We start from the raw sequence: 18,855 nt of genomic DNA on the forward strand, positions 1-18,855 counted from the left end.
AGAAAGAAACCATGTGCAGGCTAGGCAGCTAGACTTGATCCTGAGCCTCTTGCCGGCACCACAACCCTACTCAGTGCAGTGATAGACAATGAATGACTGAAAACGTGAATGGCTACTCCAAGGCACTTCAAGGACTGCAAAGGCACATGGATGGGGCTGAGCCTACTGTGTGAAGGTGGCTGGCCATGCTCCAGAGCCTTTCCTCTTATCAGTCTCCCTGGTCCAAAGATCACCTGGCCTGCTGAGTGTCCCTAGACCCTGGGAAAGGACCTCATCTTTGGGGCTCCAGTCTGGGCAAGACCTCAGTGATCCCTGGATATTTCTGCCCACCAGCAGAGTAAGGTAGTGGGCAGAAGCTTGGTAGGGAGCTTTGTCATCCCTAGATATGTGACCTCAGGCAAGTCCTATCTCCTCCCTGGGCCTGTTTTCCTCCCATTGCCTTCTGTTGCAATTGTGAGTCATGAGGGGAGGGCTACGTCCATGCTCACAGCCCTGGTGTGGTAGGGTGACTGGGCAGAGGTCATGTGTTCACGGTGCCTGTGTCTTTAATAACTTGGGTCACAGCAGTTTCCAACCAGAAAGAGAACTGAAACAACCAGGGAATTCCCTGGCAAGGAGAAGTCCTGCCCAGGCTGCATCTTTTAGAAGCCAGGAGAAATGCCCCAGGTTTGTGGGAAGGAGTATGCATACACAGTGCTGGTTGTTGGCTTACCGGAGGCAGATAGGAGCTGGAAGTCTCACGAAGGGAGAGTGAGAGCCCAAAAGGGCGAGAGCTGGGGAAGTGCCGGTTTCACTCAGCCTGGCCCCCTTGGCTAGGACAGTCTCTGGTTGTGTGTTGGGAATCTGGTGTTGGGATCCTGGGGCATATTACATCAGTCAGCAAATGTCCCCCATCATGTGCTCAGGGAGGGCTCAAGGACAGAACAATTGCCTCCCCAGGCAACCCCTGAAACTCCCACCTCCAGGGCTTTCTCCAACATTAGACCAGTGAGGTTTCTGCTGCCAGACGGATTCAGGTCTGACTGAGGCTTTGCTCCTACATGTAACAACTCAAGCAAGTTACACAGCCTTTCTGCACCTCAGTTTTCTGCTCTGTAAAATGGGGACAAATTGCTGTTGCTGTGAGGACTCGAGATACGTGGAAAGTGCCAAGCATGCGGTGAGAATTGATAAGTGAGAACTGCTCTTAGTAGAACCCTTGGCAGTAGAGTAAAAATGCGCCCTGGGGACAGGGGCTGTCAGAGGAGACGTAACAACGCACACACAAAACCTAAGTTTTCGGACAGCTCCTGTTTTTGCTTAAAATAAGCATGGCTTTAGAGTTGAATTCCTAATGTGCCTGAGTTTCCTATAAATTCCATTTTAGATTATAATAAAGTAAAAGGAATTCTCCAAGTAATTGCTGGGACCTGTGTCCTTGATGTCCAGGAAGGCTCTCCATCTCACAAATGAGGAAGCTGGGGCTCAGAGCAGATAGTTGACTTGCTCAAGGTCATCCTTCTGGGAAGTTTCAGAGCCAGGATTTGAACACAGTCCCTGAGACTCTTGGGCTTAACCATGAAGCTTTCAGGCCTCAAATGTAGGGGGTCTCTGGAGTCCAGCTGCCTGGCCTTCTCAAAATGTGTGCTCCAGCCCGCTGGCCACCAGTGACACTCAGCAGAGAGTGCTTGATTCCAGCCCTAGCAAGCTAACGTGGCTGCCCGCTGAGTCCCGATGGCCTGTGGCCACCAGGTGGCAGCATCACTAAACCCACTGATCCTCTCTTGGGTCCCAAGAGGGAGGATAGTTTGAAAGGTTGGGGAAGCCATGGCAGGAGGTGGCCCTGGAGGAGGCAGGGGCGGGTCCTCCTTTCTCTGACTCAAAATGCCCTAAATGGACCCCAGGTGCATCCACACCCAATCCCCTCCCACTCATAATGAGCATGGAGCTAAAAGTAGGAGTCAGAGCAGAGGCAGGGGAAGCAGCCATCGTAGTCACGGGGTCCAGGACAGGAGGCTCAGAGAGGTGAAGCAACCCGCCCGAGGATGCAGATTGCGTGCCTGCAGAGCGAGGATGCACAGCCACTACCTGTCACATCCTCCCCAGAGAGAGGGACCCGGTGGGGAAATGCACCCCAAGGCTCAGCCCCGGCTGACCTGGTGCATGGGAGGCTCTCAGCATGTGGATGGAGCTGTTGTCACTGTGACCATCAGGACAGAACGCCGCACCCTGCTCCAACCAGGCCCTCAGGGAAGAGAAAGAGCGTTGGTAACTCCGAGGGGTGGGGGTTGCCATACACAAGACTGTGGACCCCAGGAGGGGAACCTAACCCACCAGGGGTGGGAGGGGTCACCGGGGAAGTCCTCTTGGAGGAGGATAAGCTGGTGCTGGCTCCTGTAGATGACTAGGAGTTGTCCAGCTGGCACTGCTGGGATGTGGGATGGTGCCCGGTGGAGGGAGCTCCTGCTTCTGGAAAGGCTCTGCTTTGCCGCCCTTGCCTAGTAAAAATGGTGACCATAGTCAGGGTGTGTTTGAATTTGAAAACAACAGTAAAGTCCCACTTAGTGACTCCTTGCTGTGTTCTGGCAAAACCCTTGTAGGAGTTACCTTGTTGAATCACCACTACAACTCCCAAGATAGATTCTGTAGTAATCTTGTTTCACAAATAAGAAAACTGAGGCACAGTTAGGGAAGCAGCTTACTCATGATAATCCAGATATTAAGTGGTAGAGCTGTGTCTCAAACCCAGATTTGATCCCCAAATCCTTATCCTCAATTCCTGTGCTCCACGGCCACCTTAAGGGGCAAGCCCTTTCCCCACCTCCTTCTGCTAATGGAGCTGGAGTGGTGATTACTTGGGATTTGACCAACTCTACCAGGCTCTGGCCTGAGCCCCAGCGGGAAGCATATGGCTATCGAGGTGGTGCTTACTGATGCATTCCCCTTCACAGTGCTGGCTGGGCCTCCTTGCAGACATGGGGCTGGCCAGCAGGACCTGTGTGGCCTCTACCTGCCAAGGAGCCAGGGATGGTCAGGGGAAGAATCCCTAGGAGCTGCTGCCATCCCGGCCCAGCCTCCCTCTCCTATTCTAGGCTTCATTGCTAAGCCCGATTTCATTATAGTGCCAAATTGCTAATCTATGTCAATTTCACTAATAATAAATGCCAAATCCAATAATGACTGGAGCCCTGACTAATGCCTGGGGTAGGTCTGGGGAGAGGATGCCTGGTAATTCTCACAGGAATGCTTGACTTTTACCTTGGGTTGGGGAGGTCAGGCCACAGGAGACTGGTGCCCTTTAGCCCAGAAATGAGCTCATACCTCCTTTTGTCTACTGAGCTAAAGAGGAGACCCTCAGGCTGCCTGAGGAGCAGGGACTTGGAAGAGGGGGAGGCATCCTACCGCCCTGCCCTGAGGGCGGTTTCCTCTACCTTCACCCACAGCATCCAGACCAGCAGAGGGGCCAGAGGGCAGGAAGGAGCCCTCACAGGGCGCCCAGCTCCACCTCCTCCATGGAACGTACTTTGTGGCAGTGGCTTTACCTCTCCGGGTCTCGGTTTCCTCAACTATAGAATGAGGATAATTGTGCCTGCACAACCTCCCTTGCCTTATAGCCAACATCTCCATTAAACACTTTGAAAGGGGTTCACTTTCCTTCCGTCAAAAGGATTTGCAAAGAGCTTTTTTCTTTTTCAGTCAAAAACTTGGATTGAAGAAGCAGCTTGGGTTTATTTAAAGGACTCAGCTGGCCAGGAAACATGGTCTCAACATAACATAACACACATTGAACATGGGCTTTTCATTTTTAAGTAGGGTGAAGCCTGGCATAAATGCATTTTACTAAAATTTAGGAATAAGGCATATTCTGGAATTCGTGTGTCTTCAGAGGCAGATTTCTAACATACCATGCAAGCAAACCCTTTGTGTGGAGAGTTAGGTGGTTCCAGGCCTGTAAGTACTGGGTACAGATCTGAAAGGAGGAGGAGAAGAAACAGCTGGTCTCTCTGCAAATAGTACCTTTTTGTTTCAACATGGTAAAATATACATAATACAACATTTACCATTTTAACCATGGTTAAGTGTGCACTTTAGTGGTATTAAGTACATTTGCATTGTTGTACAATCTCCAGAAGTTTTTCATACCCATTAAACTCCCACTCCCCCTACTTCTGGTGACTACCATTCTGCTTTCTATGAGTTTGACTAGATACCTCAGGCAACAAAAGTTAAAAACAGATGAATAGGACTCTATCAAAATTAAAAACTTTTGCATCCAAGGACACAATCAACACAGTGAAAAGACACCCATCTATGGAATAGGAGAAAATATGTCATAGACTTTATACATGTAAAATATAATTGGAATCATACAGTATTTGTCCTTTTGTGACTGGTTTATTTAACTGAGCAGAACATCGTTAAGATTCACCCATATTGTAGCATGTATCAGAATTTCATTTCTTTTCAAGGCTGAATAATATTCCTTTGTATGTCTGGACCACATTTTGCTTATCCTTTCATCCATTAATGGGCACTTGGGTTATTTCTACCTTTTGGCTATCATGAATAATGTTATGCACATGGGTATGCAAATATCTGTTTGAGTTTGAGTCCCTGCTTTCAGTTCTTTTGGGTATATATCCACAAGTGGAATTACTGGATCATATGATAATTCTATCATTAATTTTTTTTAGGACTTTGGGAGGCCAAGGTGGGCAGATCACTTAAGCTCAGGAGTTTGAGACTAGCCTGAGCAACATGGTGAAATCCCCTCTACAAAAAAATAAATATAAAAATTTGCCGGGCATGGTAGCATGTGCCTGCAGTCCCAGCTACTTGAAAGGGGCTAAGGCAGGAGGATCACTTGAGCCCAGGATTCGAGGCTGCAGTGAGTCAAGATCATGCCACTGCACTCCAGCTTGGGTGACAAAGCGAAACACTCTCTTGAAAAAAAAAAATTGTTTTCCACAGTGGCTGCAGCATTTTACAGCCCCACCAACAATGCACAAGGGTTCCAACTTCTTGATATCCTCATCAACACTTGTTATTTTCTGTTTTTACTTTTTGGACAGTATACTAAAGGGTATAAGGTGATACCTGATTGTGGTTTAGATTTGCATTTCCCTAATGATTAGTCATGTTGCACATCTTTTCATATGCTTGCTGGTAATTGCATATCTTCTTTGGAGAAATATCTGTTCACGTCCTTTACCTATTTTCTAATTAGGCTATTTTGTTATTGTTTTTGAGTTGGGGAAGTTCTTTAGATATTTTAAATATTAACCCTTTATCAGATCAGTGAATTACAAATATTTTCTCCTATTTCGTCAGTTGCCTTTTCGCTATGTTGATTGTGTCCTTTGACACACAAAAGTTTTTAATTTGGATAAAGTTCTATTTATCTATTTTTAACTTTTTTTGCCTGTGCTTTTGGTGTCATTTTTAACCAGGAAATTATTACTAAATATAATGTCATGAAGCTTTCCCTCTGTGTTTTCCTTCTAGGTGTTTTATGGTTTTAGGTCTTTAATGCATTTTGAGATAATTTTTGTATATAGTGCAAGGTAAGTGCTGTGGTTTGAATGTTTGTGTCCCCCCAAAGTTCATATATTGAAATCTTACCCCCAAAGTGATGGTATTGTTGATAGGAGGTGGAGCCCTTAGAAGGTGATTAGATTAGTGCCCTTATAAAGGAGACCACAGGGAGCTCACTAGTCCTTCCACCCTGTGAGACTGCAGTGAGAAGTTGCCATCTATGAGCCAGAAAGTTGGCCCTCACTAGAAACAAAATCTTCCAGTACTTTTACCTTCTTTTCTTATATCTCCGGAGGCTGGGATGGCAGAAAAAGGAAAACAAGCTAGGTGATGAAGGTCTTTTGTTTTCCTGTCTCTGCTGTTCCTAGCCTCTGGAGCTGTAAGAAATAAATTTCTCTTTTCTCTAAGTCACCCAATTTATGGGAGTCCAAATGGACTAAGTAAGGGTGCAACTTCATTCTTTTGCATGTAGATATCCAGTTTCCCTACAAATAGTTACCTTAAGTTTATAATTGAAGATCACAATTTACCATATTTGACTATATTTGGTTGAGTAGAATATTTTACATACCTTAGTTACAATGCAAAATAAAAGCATTCAAATTCACCTTGCAGGTTTTATTAATTTTATATTCCCATTTTTATATTGTTTAATAGGCATACTCTTTTTTTTTTTTTTTTTTTTTTTTTGAGACAGAGTCTCACCCTGTCGCCCAGGCTGGAGTGAAATGGCACAAGCTCGGCTCACTGCAACCTCCACCTCTCAGGTTCAAACGGTTCTCCTGCCTCAGCATCCCAAGTAGCTGGGATTACAGGCACCCGCCACCACGCCCAGCTATTTTTTGTATTTTTAGTAGAGACGGGGTTTCACCATGTTGGCCAGGCTGGTCTCAAACTCCTGACCTCCTGATCTGCCTGCCTCAGCCTCCCAAAGTGCTGGGATTACAGGCGTGAACCACTGCACCAGCAATCCACACTCAGCAGTGTGGATTGTTTGTAACAATATAAATCTCAGGGAAGTGTTAATGAGAGGATGGAAGAATCTTCTATACCACGAGCTCCCTGCCAGGGCTTCTGCCATTCACTGCCCATGAACTGAATTCTGTGCCACTCGCTCACTGAACCTTCCCAAGTGTTCCTGGTGTCACATATTTTGAGGGCAAGGGTTATGTGATTATTATGTTTTTTTCCCCCCAGCATGGACTTCTACATAAAGCTGTAGCCAGACCATCACCACGAAACACCGTTTCTGATGAGTTTGGGTCGCAGACTCAAAGCCCGCGAGCAAAGTTCTACGTTCCCAATACGGTAGATGCACAAAACCCAGAGGGTCCACAGCGTTTCTGGACTTTTGTATTTGCTCCTCATTTAAATCTCTTTCCAGAAGGCTGATTCATTATAATGCTGGCTAATACCCACAGGAACACTGAGCTTCACTGTGGGAGCCTGAGGGGCCTGTGCTGCCCATGCAGAGTGTCTACCGCCTCCCACTGCCTCTAACACCTTCAAGCCATCTCTTGAATCTGGAATAGTCATCGTGAGCTGGAGGCTTCCTCAGAAGAACCCTAAAATCAAGGGGGAATCTGGTGTCAAGAAAAATAGCCCAGCCCAGCTTCACAGCTGTGTGAGCCTCCAATGTACCCCAGGAAGCTGCCATTGCCATGGGTAGCACAACCTGGCTTGATTTTGCCAAAACAAAGGAAAATCCTTGCAGTAATTTCTGTGAATCTGTTTTGCAAAATTGAATTGTCTGCTTTTAATTCCCCTATACCAGTTAAAAAAAATTGGAATTTAAAATCCAGTGAATGACAGAAACCTCACTTTGGAGTAGATGACAGACCCCACGTGACCTGGGGTCTGGGGTAGAGAAGTGAGATGCTGGGACCTTCCAGGGAGTGGCGGCTTTAGTGGTAGGCTCCCTAGGCTTTGGGGCTCCTGGACCGTCCCCGTGTGTACATGTGCTCTGAACCCATGGGACTGATAGATGACCACGAACAGAACAGCAGCGAGGCAGGAGCCTGATGCTTGACAGATTTCAGCTTCAAGACTCTGCCCCACATGCCTCTGAAGCCAAATCCTATGTGTTTGTTTGTGTTTCCCGTGGGGCTCCTGGATCTCTTCCCAAGGAGGAGGCTGGGCCCAGAGAGACCCCAGCTTCCTCTGCACCCAGCCCTGGGCGGCTCTGCACCAGTAGGACAAGTGCCATGGGAGGAGTCCTGGTGAGCTGCAAAATCACCCCTGGGGGTGGAGGAGGGCTTCCTTGAGGAGCTGATGCCAATGCTGAGTCTTGAAGAACTGGTAGGAGTGACTAAGTTGATAAGGAGAAGAGGGCATTCCAAGAGGGGGACCTGCCCGTGCAAAGGAGCAGAAGTGTGAGAGAGCCAGTGACCCCAGAAGACTACAGGGAATTGGATCAGGCTACTTCTTCCTAAGCTGTTGCAGAGGTACTTGGAGTTTCTGCTGTATTAGCCCTGAGCCCTCTTGGGTCTTCCCTCCAGTCTCTCCCCTGACTCCACCAAAGCCCTAGAGGACGGATGATGTGGCATGTTGACCTTCATCACCTAATTTGTTTTCCTGTCTCTGCTGTCCTGAGTGTCCTACATCTTAGGGCACAGCCACAGTCCCTCATAAAAAATATGCAGTCACTGCCCCCAGGACATGGGACGCCATCAAATTAAGGAGGCCAAGTGTCCAGCTGTAAGCTTGGGATATATCTCATCTAGATAACCTGAAACCTGGTTCCTTTGGGAGGCCATGTGGCTCAGTGGCCAAGATCATGGGCTCTGGGGTCAGGGAGACTGAGTTCCAATCCCCGCACCACCTCTCATGAGCCAAGGGAATCAGGCAAGTCATTTAACCTCATGGAGCCACAGTTTCTCTTTGCAAAATGTCGACAGAGTAAAGATTAAATGAGATTGTGCTTCTAAAGCACAGAACATGGAGCCTGTTAGAGTGAGAGCTTAACCCATTTATGCCTGAGGTTGCAATTTTTTGAATTTTTGCAATCAGACCTTGGTAATGACCTTGAGCAGTAGGATATAGATAATTCCCACATGCTTAGTGTTCCAATAATGGAACACTAGGCATAAGTGGGTCAATAGTATGTTGGTGCAAATGTAATTGTGGTTTCGCCATTACTTTCAATGGCAAAAAGTGCAATTACATTTGCACCAACCTAATAACTATCCACCACTGTGATCTGTATTGATTGACTGACTGCACCTGGATGAAGAGAGACAAAGTGGCAATCTACTATTTTGTCTTTTCAAGATTCACTACATTATTTCGTTTTACTAAATTTTTCTCTCTACATATTCTCTCTCTTTCTCCCTCTCTCTGTTTTATTGAAAACTCGCATCTCAAGCAGTGGCTTAAATAAGAGTCACCTAATAGGCCAAGTGTGAGCAGCCCGGGGCCCCGATGGCCACTCCACAGTGTTGACAACCCAGCCTCCTTCCCCCTTGCCATGCTGCCCACCCTAGAGCATTGCCCTTGCCCATGTGGCCTCACATGGCTCACCCCCACCATACCCACATCCAAACAGGGGGAACGGGCAGGGGGCAAGCATGGAGCACATCCCTTCCTTCAGAAGACGCGTCCTGGAAATTGCCCAATCACTTCTGCTTGCATCCTGTTGGCCTTGTCTCAGGGAATGGCTAGTCCTAGCTGTCAGGATGGCTGGGAGCTGTGTGATCAATGACAAAAGGAGGGTTCTATTATTATAGGAGAAGGGGAAACAGATACTGAAAGACAACTGAGTCTCCTTTTCCCAGCTGAACTGCAACTCTTCAAGGGTTGGAAAGACTTCTCAAACTTGCACCTCACCCCGTTGGGCTCCCCGGCTGCAGATTTGTTTACCGAGTGAGACTGATTGCTGAGCTGGCTCCACAGAACTGCTGCATTGAGAAGTGCCATGGTCAGTCTTCCACGTCCTCAGAGTGCAGAACAAGAGCCAAGAGCCAAGGACAGCAGCATGAGGCTGGGGTGCTGCTGTGGGGAAGACAGCCCTGAGAGAGAGGACTGGGAGCTGGAGAAGCAGGTCAGCAGCAATTGGGGGATAGCTGATGGACAGCCTTTGGATACACAGAAAGGGATGGTGAGAGGGAGGAAATTTAGTTTTTGAGGTTTTTTAATTTTTACAATCAAAATATGCTCTGAATGTTTTAGTTCTGTTCAATGATTGAGGCTTTTAAAATGAAAAGCTTTGTTTTATTTGTATGGCCCATTTTGAAAAGGTAACATATTCACATAGTTCACATTTTTTTTCTTTTTCAAAATAAAAAGTAAAGAGGAAAGTCCCTCTCTCACTCCTCCCCACAGGTAACTGCTGTAATGGTGTCCTGTGCATCCTTCTAGAGAGTCTTGATGTGAGTACAAGCACATATGAATCTATATTCCAGCCACCCCACTCTGTTTCCAGCACTGTCTGCCACCTTGCTTTGTGAAGGTGTCCTTAAGGCCAGCAGCTCCCATTCTCCCCAGCAGTTTCTCACTTTTAACAGTTTTCTCCCTGTCCTATGATATTTCACAAAACGAACCCAAGCCATGACAATAAATATTTCATACCCTGCGCACATGACATGTTTCACATATGCTTTACAAATGTGCGTCTTCATTCAGAATCGAATGTTGAGGCAAATATGTCTTTTCCACATGGCCACTACTATAATATAAAAAGCATTTTCCTCCTCCCTCTGCCCCAGGGGGAAACTATATCATGAAAATGGAAAAGTGATGAGAAAATGAGCAATCCTGCCTACAGAGCTCTCTCCAAGTAGTTTTCCAGAAGCTCCCTGGGACTGCATCACCTTATGAACCGTAAATCACCAACTGGGCCTGGGGAACTTGTCACCCAGTGGTTCACTGAGTGACACTGGCTATTTCTTTTTGTTGGCCATTGACCTGAAGGGTGTCTGCTGTGTACGTGTTGGGAACCTACCTCAGAACCTGTCATTGGTGTTTGGCCTTTGGCTGTCTGCCTGCAATTGGCTGGCTATGGCATGGGATGGGCACATACTTTGCTATGGGCCCATCTGCAGTAAGAAGTGGCTTGTAGAGCTAAAGAGGTTCTAACTGAGGCTCGGGGCCATCGCGGCTCAGCCATTTGCAGGTAAGTTCTACTGCTGCTGGGATTGCCACAGACCATGGAATGCCTCCAATACCTTTAAATCAAGCCTGAGGGCTCTCAGCTCAATCTTGGCAAGCCTTAATGTGTCTTCAGTATAAGCCATGATCTGGTCAGCCTGGAAACAGGGAACCCCGGCTCGAATGCTAGGGCCAGTGCTTGATAAATGCCACCCTTAATCTGCCTTCCCTTTCCCCCATCCCCTACCCACTCCTACTCACTGACCCCAACACACCCACATGTTATTGGCAAGTATGACTTGGAGAACCAGATTTTTCCCCACTCTTCTCTCTCAGATAACTTTCTGAAACTTCCAAGACCCTACTCTAATATAAGAAGGTATGTCATCATGAGTGCTAGAGGGCAGTGTTGGGCAACTTTTGTGCACTGGAAATTGCCTGCTTGTGTGTTTTCAGAGGACAGGATGCTCAGTGGGGACAGCTGTCCCCACCCAGTCAGCTCTTAGGGACTTGGCATAGTTGCTCCCCCTGCAGGGCCAGAGCTCCCTCCAGGTCACCTTTTCAGCCTGCTGGCTCTCAGAGGCATTAACTCTGCCCACCTCAGCTCAGGTGGAGAACTGCCCTGCAAGATGTGAGTAGAGCTGCCTTCCCTCTTCCCTTTCTCATTCTTTAACTGACAACTCCTTGGCCTGGATGATTTTTCAGATAGGAGCTGAGTTCCCCACCCACCCCCACCACTCTCCAACAACAGCACCCGGGAAAATCAAGGACACAACTTCTTATTCAATTCTGATATTTGCTGTCATTGTTGGAATGACAAATGTCACAACTCTATTATTTGTTGGAAGTGTTGTTGCAAACGTGAGGCTGCCTCGGAATTCAACTGAGTTCTGATGTTTCAACTTGGGAGAATCGAATTCCCCCATGGATCCTGCAGGGAAAGTGGTCCTAATGTTCAGGTCAGGCACCCCCATCAAGCTGGGAGCCACCTGGGATTTGGTGCCTTCTGCCTCAGTGGGTCCCTGTCCACAAAGAAGAAACTAGCAGCTACTATGGACCACCCAGTATGGTATTTTATACATTTTGTCCATGTTGTCAACATTTTAAAATTGGAAGCCTGGAAATAAAACCCTCAATTTGCACCTTCAGTTGAAAAGTCAGTAGGTGAGGCTGGCCTGGGCTCGGGTTCCTGCAGGGCATGTCTGCTGGTGCACATGCTACCCTCAGGATGAGCTTGGTGCTCCATCCTGGTTTGCCTCAGTTCCCCCCAGGCCTGCTTCATATATTTATTTTACGTTCTAGGCTCCTGTAAGCCTTTGAGTTTGCAGTCCTTTTGTGAGGTGTGGTAACCCCTAGTTAGCCAAAATGTAATTTTTTTCCTTAGGACATGAGTCCCCACAGAACCAAATAACAGAAACCACCACGAAGAAGCCAAGGACTACACATGAGTTGGGGCGTGGGGCAGACAGCCTGGGTGGCTGGTACTAGTTCTAGACAGACTGGAGTGCTCAGGGTCTCTCTACTGGGGCAAATCTCTCTGCTCCATCTTCACGTGGCCTTCTTCTCCAAGCGTGAAATCTCCCACCACCTTCCGGTGACAAGGATACTGTCATTGTATTCAGGGTCAACCCAGATAATCTAGGGAAATCTCCCCATCTCAAGATCCTTAATTTGATCCCATCTTTTGCCACATGAGATGATATTCACAGGTTCCAGGGTTAGGAAGTGGGTGTGTCTTTGGGGCCATTACTCAGCCTATCACGGTTGGCAAGCCTTCCTTCAGGGAGCTTGCATTCTAGAGACAGTCTGGAAGGGAAGGAGGAAATGAATAGGAGTGGTCAGCATGTAGCTGCGGTGGGGGATGACTGAGCATTCAGAAACCTCCCCTGGGGAGATTCTGGTTCACCAGAGGCTGAGGGAAGTAAGGCAGCAGGCCGAGAGTCCCTGAGTACAAAGGCCCTGAAGCAGCAGGGGAACTGCCTGCAAGCGAAGAGGAGAGCAGTAACAGAGAAGGCTGGAAACCAGGCGGGGACAGACAGTCCTTGCAGGGCCTTTTAGACTCTAGCAGAGGGTTTGGATTCTATTCCAAGACAATAAAGGAGCTGTTGAAGGATGTCAGCAGTAGTGGGATGTGAGCCACTGAGGATGGTGCCTGAGACAGGGCAAGGCTAACAGACGCCCCTTACTCAGAGATCACCCCTTGGAGAGGTAGGGGTGGAATGGGAGTCTGCCTCTCTGGCTCACCACTGCCCGGCTACCAGCCTTGCTGGCTCCAGGTGCCCCTTATGCTGGGCACCTCCCATGCTCCAGTCATGCTGTGAAAACTCAACACCCACATTTGTAACAGGGTGTTCCAGCCAAGATGGGACTCCAGCATTTTTGAAATCTCAGATCCTGTGCTTTTACCTTTAAGCTAAAGGGGAAGCTTTAAGAAGCCAGATTGCCTGGGTTTGAATCTGGAGACAGACACTGAACCATGTGAATGTGGGGGACCCCCATAACCTCTGTATGCTTATTTTCCTCCTCTAAAAAATGCAGACGAAATGGTGACTGCCTTACAGCATTGTTGGGAACTGGTGAAGGGATAAACAGGCACACAGCTTAGCACAGGATCATGGACTAGGAATCAGAAAATCAATGTTAGCCGTTGTCATTTTATTTTTATTTTACTTTATTTATTTATTTTTTTTTTTGAGACACAGTCTCACTCTGTTGCCCAGGCTGGAGTGCAGTGGCGTGATCACAGCTCACTGTAGCCTTGACCTTTTGGGCTCAAGCCATCCTTCCACCTCAGCCTTCTAAGTAGCTGAGACCACAGGCACACATCACCACACCTGGCTAATTTTTGTTTCTATTTTTTTGTAGAGACCAACCTATGTTGCCAGGTTGGTGTCGAACTTCTGGCCTCAAGTGATCCTCTTCTCGCCTTAGCCTCCCAAAGTGCTCGGATTACACACATGAGGCACCATGACCGGCCTATTAGACTTTTAGTTTCTGTAGGAGGCATCTTTGAGAGCAGGCTGTTCTTTGTGCTTTGAAAAAGGGAAAAACATTAACAGGACATTTGACTTTACATAGAAAAAGCCGAACTGCAGCTCTGGGATGGAGAAGTTCCAGGCAGCAAAAGAAAAACACTTGAGAGTTTTGTTTTATAGAATCACAGCAAAGCTTGTCTTCACTCAGGGCACAAATGTGAGAAATTGCAGAAATAGAAAGGAAGCGATTTCCCTCACAGAGCCTCAGAAAGCTGGAGGAGTGTGTCGTTGGAGAAGGGGGCCATATGGCTGAGGCTGTCCCTCTTCGAGAGGATGCTAACCCCTGTGTGGGCTGTGGCTTTAGGACTTTGAGCGTGGTAGCACCCAGGAACTAGTTTGCAGGTTTCCATCATTCTCTGTTGTTCCCTCCTAATATTAGCCCAGTCAAGTCTGGTCCTACTTTGCTTGAAGGTGTAGGCGCAGTCTTGACCACGTGTGAGCTGAGGTGTTCTGAGGAGCGGTGGGGCCTGGGAAAACTTGTCATGAGATGTCGAGAGATCACCTGAGATAAGGAGAGTGGGGAGCTTGAGTCGGGAGGTGGGATGAGGGAATACCAGCCACAAGCCAGTGTTGCCAGGGTTGGCAAGCTCAAACTGTTGATTCCCAGGGTACGGGGGTGGGGGGAGCTGGATGAAAGTTGGCTATACGATGACCAAGGAGGATGAAGGCTGGGTCTCTTCTGCTGTTGGACACTAAAGGGCAGCTGGACCCTTGGGAACACTGGGTTACATCCTCATAACTATCCTATCATGGGGTACTATCATGAGGCTTGTTTTACAGATGGGGAAGCTAAGGCACAGACAGTAACTTGCTCTCCGTCACACAGCTGGTAAGTGGCAGAGTTGGTATGTCTACCGGGTCTGACTAACCCCAGCGCCTGCTGGTCCCCCAGGGAGCAGGCCCTTGCCCCAGTTCTGCAGTAACTGCAGTCATTGGCTCCTGCTCAACGCCTCCCAATAAAGAGAATTTTGGGGAAATCCCTTCCGCAGGAGAAGCTGGTGAAAGACAAGCCCCCTTGCTGGATATTCTCAGCACAATTCGGGACTTGCTAATTACTCCTGGGCCCCACCTTTCTCTTCTCAAGGAGGCGGCCAAGTTTACTGGTGATTGCGAAGTAATTGCAGGGTGGTCGGAGAGAGACTGTTTCCGGAGCAGCGTCGCAAACAGCGCAGGGGCGGGCTGGAGGACCCCATCCGGCCGCAGATCCAAGGCCTTTCCTGCCGGTCTGAGGAACTGCCAGTAGATGGCGCTCTGAGCCCGTTCCCCGGCCCCCTCCACGCCCTGGATCCGCCGTCCGCGCCGGTGCGGGACTCCCCGGGAAGCGCTTTCAGAGCAAGGGCTGTTTCTGCACTGCTCCAGTCCTGCGTTTAGCAGACGCTTATGGAGCACCTGCTGAGCACCGGGGTCTCTCCTGTGTTCTGGGTGTTCAGCCTTCCTGGCAGAGGATATACAAGGCCATCGCAAGGCCACTGCAACTCAGTGTGACCGCAATTAGGACCGGAGAGCACTTGATTTCTGGACTGGGTGGCCTTGCGCCTTCTGGGAAGAAGGCTAGAGTTAGTGTTCCCGCAGGGCTGTGCCTCAGAGGACCAGGCACCACCAAACACACAGGTGGTACTCAAGAAATGAATGGGAGTAGATGAGGGCATTCTGGAGGCTGCATGGAGAGCCAGGGCCTGCCGCAGCACCAGCACCAGCAGTGACGATGGCAGCAGCGGGGTCGTTTCCGGGGTACTTGTTCTTTCCCCTTGCACCTCTAGGCTCTGCGGAGTTTAACGACGAAGCTCAGCCTGGGTACATTTTCGGGAAGATGGGCGCCCTAGCTCTGAGGGCGTCCACCGCAGCCAGGCCTCAGGGCTGGCCCTGGCCTCTGCAGGGAGCTCCAGCTGCAGGCAGCCCCCAGAGGAAGCAGGAGCGGCAGGGAATGAGTGGAGGGGGTTGGGGTTGCCAGAAAGGGGAGGTGCTGTCTGCGTTCAGTACGGATCAGGTGGCTGGCACCTTACTGAGCCTGAACGCTGAGCGCTGTCTCCTACGCTGTCCTCACAGCAACCCTTTCAAGAGACGTTCTTGTCCTCGTTAGGCATGTAATGGAGGTTCAGAGAAGGCAAATCTCATGCATGAGATGAGTGGCCCATCAGGAGAAGCTGAGCTGTAAGCACATGGAGTAGGGTGCCTGGGGAAGACCAGGGTCAGGCCCCTCCTTTGCTAGTGATAGAGAGGGGACCTGTTGTGGGCCGCTTGTGAACGTATCAGTGCAAGGAAGCCTTCCACAGCAGCAAGCGAACACCCTCCTGGAGTCAGGCCAGCTCCTGATCACAGGCACCACCAGGCTACACCCAACTCAAGCCCCCAGATTGGCTCTCATTTCCCAACAGAGTGCCTGGCTACCCAGGTTCATGGCCTCTGGAGACCACAGGACAGAGAGTGCAGAGGGTAGGGTGGGGAGAAGAGTCCGTAGGAGGCCTCCTCTTAGGACCTGTAGTGCTTCCAGGCCTCACATAGGGTCATCCACCTCGGAAGGCTCCTGTGATGTCGTTGGCCTGGTACTGTGTACAGCCTGATTCTGAGCCCAAGTCAACCAATGCTGACTGTAACCCAGCCCATCTCTAAACACCACTCCCAAGAAACTTCTCAAGAAAAAAACACCGGCTGCTTGAATACTCTCCTAGGCGCGCTTCATCCCCTTTTTCTTTTTTTTCTTCCTTCAAATAGTTCATTATTTTGCATGGAGATTTTGCTTTTCTTTGACTATTTTTTTTTTCATATATAACCTGATAAAAGGGCTCCCGTTATTTCAGAATATATTCTGGGCCCTATTCTGTGCTCAATTACACACCATCTATAGTTGATTTTCATGAAATTTAAATAACAAAGAGGGACGCTTATGTCATTTCTTCCTTATAAAAATACACCCTTGAAATCCACTCTTACTGGAAAGCTGCAGCCTGTCTACAGTTTAACAGCTTGTGTGTCCAGGGGTACACGCTGCCTCATTAGATGTGCATGCAGAGGGAGGACTGTCTGAGTAATAAGAGCTAAATTCCACTCACTGTCCCCAAGTGGAAACAGACTGCCCGGAATGCCAAACTCTATCTTTCAGGGCTCAGCCGCATCTGCTGGTCTCTGCAACACTGACAGGCCATGGAGGGCTGATGGGGCATTAGAGATGCATCCTGTGGGCCATGGATCCAAGGAGGGTGTGTATCTGGAGGGATCTGGAGTGAGGGCTACCAGTTGACCAGGCAGGAGTGCCCAGTGGCAAGCCATTAAAAACCCAGACTGCGCCTACCCCTCATGAGCCCCTGATGGCATTCAGCACCACGAGGCCTGCATGCTTCATAGCCCAGGCAAAGGGAGAGTGGGAATCCTCCAAGGCTTGACCAGAGTCCTGGGAACCAAGGTGGGGGCTAAGAAACAAGAGACCCCTCTGATGGGGCTATTGTTGGAACTATGGGGTGATGCTATTTGACATCTAACTGTAAGTTCCCCTCTTCTGTGTTGTGTTCTCCATATGGGGTTCTGCAGAGGGCATGTGCCCTGATAGGGGGCTGCCCAGAGCTGCTAAGAGCATAAGTATCTGGACTTGGGGGTGTATATGTGTGGGTAGGAAGGGGGATTCTGTCCCAAACCTAGCCTTCAGATTCCCTACATCTCAGAGCCCACTGCCTCCCACCCTCTGGGATGGACTTTGCACAGAGGAACTGAACTGGTCTGCTCCAGTTCCTAATATCAGGGCTCTGCCAGTGGGCCCGCCCCCCGTAGGCTCCATTCACATAGTAGGAGGACTTGGTTAAGTGCATGAGTTTCACAAGAACTTCCTGCCTCTGAGTCTCCCCTCAAAGAAGCCAAAGCAGAGCAGAACACCCACAGTCATAGGAGCCACTTGGGTGGCACCTTAGGGCCTGGACATGACCCAGGGCCACTTGGTATTTCATTCACAGGGGCTCCCCCCACCTCCTTGGGCTCAGCCTATGATCCTAACCATGTTGAGCTGGGGTCTGGTTCTCCTAAGGTTTCTCGAAAGAATCTTGGAGGAGGTGGAACTTGGGTTGGGCCTTGAAGGGTTTGGCACCTAAGAGGACATAGTGGAGATGTCTGAGTCGAGGAACAGTGTGGGCAAAGGCCAGGAAGTGAGGTAGTAGGACTCAAGTTTGGAAGAAGAGAAGAGGGTCTGTGGCAGCTATGTTTGGAATGGATGGTTAGGAAGGTCTCTCAGAATTGTAAATCAGGGTGAACATATGTGATATTGTAGGATTAGGAAAAATCTAATTCTACAACAACCCTTAGCCACTAACTGTTATAATTCTTATTCAGGCGTGGGCCCAGGTAGTGTGGGCAGTGTGTGTGCAGTCCAAAAGCCCTGTACTACCTGGACCAACAGCTGAACAAGAATGATGACAAGTTAGTGGTTAAGGGTGCAGGCTTCTTTAAATCAACTAGGAGGGGGAAAAATTAAAATGCAATACAAACAGAAGCAAATAAACCTAATTTGTACTTCCATGGAACAGAATAACCATACTAAAGGGAGAAAAGGAAACCCAAGTAACTGTTGGACCCAATACTTTTGACTACATACCCCCAGTGTAAAGGCAAAGAAAGCTGCACACCAATATTGAACTCTACATAGAAAGTGTGCCTTCACAGTGTTGTGGGTATAGCCATATACTGTGTATTGCAGGATTGAGCAAATGAATGAATATATTAAAGTCGCAAATAGTAAACTGAGGAAGGTTAAGAATAATTCTATGGAGTTGGATTGGAGCTGGAAGATTGGAGATATGCACACACACAGATATATATGTGTGTGTGTATATATATGTGTGTGTATATACATACACACATGTGTATATATACATATATACATACATATATTTCCTAGTTCTGTATAATGAAATGGTCTAGAAACAATAAAACCACAGTAGCAATGAGCACACTTATTCAGATTTCAGTTTCTAAATGCCATTGATCAATAAAAAGAACCAGGGTTCCTTGTAGGCTGTCTGATTTCAGGGCTGGGATGGGAAAAGTACAAGATAAGCCTGCAGCACCTTGTTACATCAGAGAATAAGGGAGTGTGCAAAAAAGGATGGAGGCATGAAAGGACAGGAAAAGCAGCTTGAAGAGGCTCCCACAAGCCGCATCTGGAACAATTTAAACATCAAATAAATAATGATAGTAAAGGATTGTAACCCAGTCGAATAAAAGAAGAATCTATGAGTCC

This window comes from Papio anubis, chromosome 5 (genome assembly GCF_008728515.1).
Source record: "Papio anubis isolate 15944 chromosome 5, Panubis1.0, whole genome shotgun sequence".
NCBI lineage: Eukaryota > Metazoa > Chordata > Mammalia > Primates > Cercopithecidae > Papio > Papio anubis.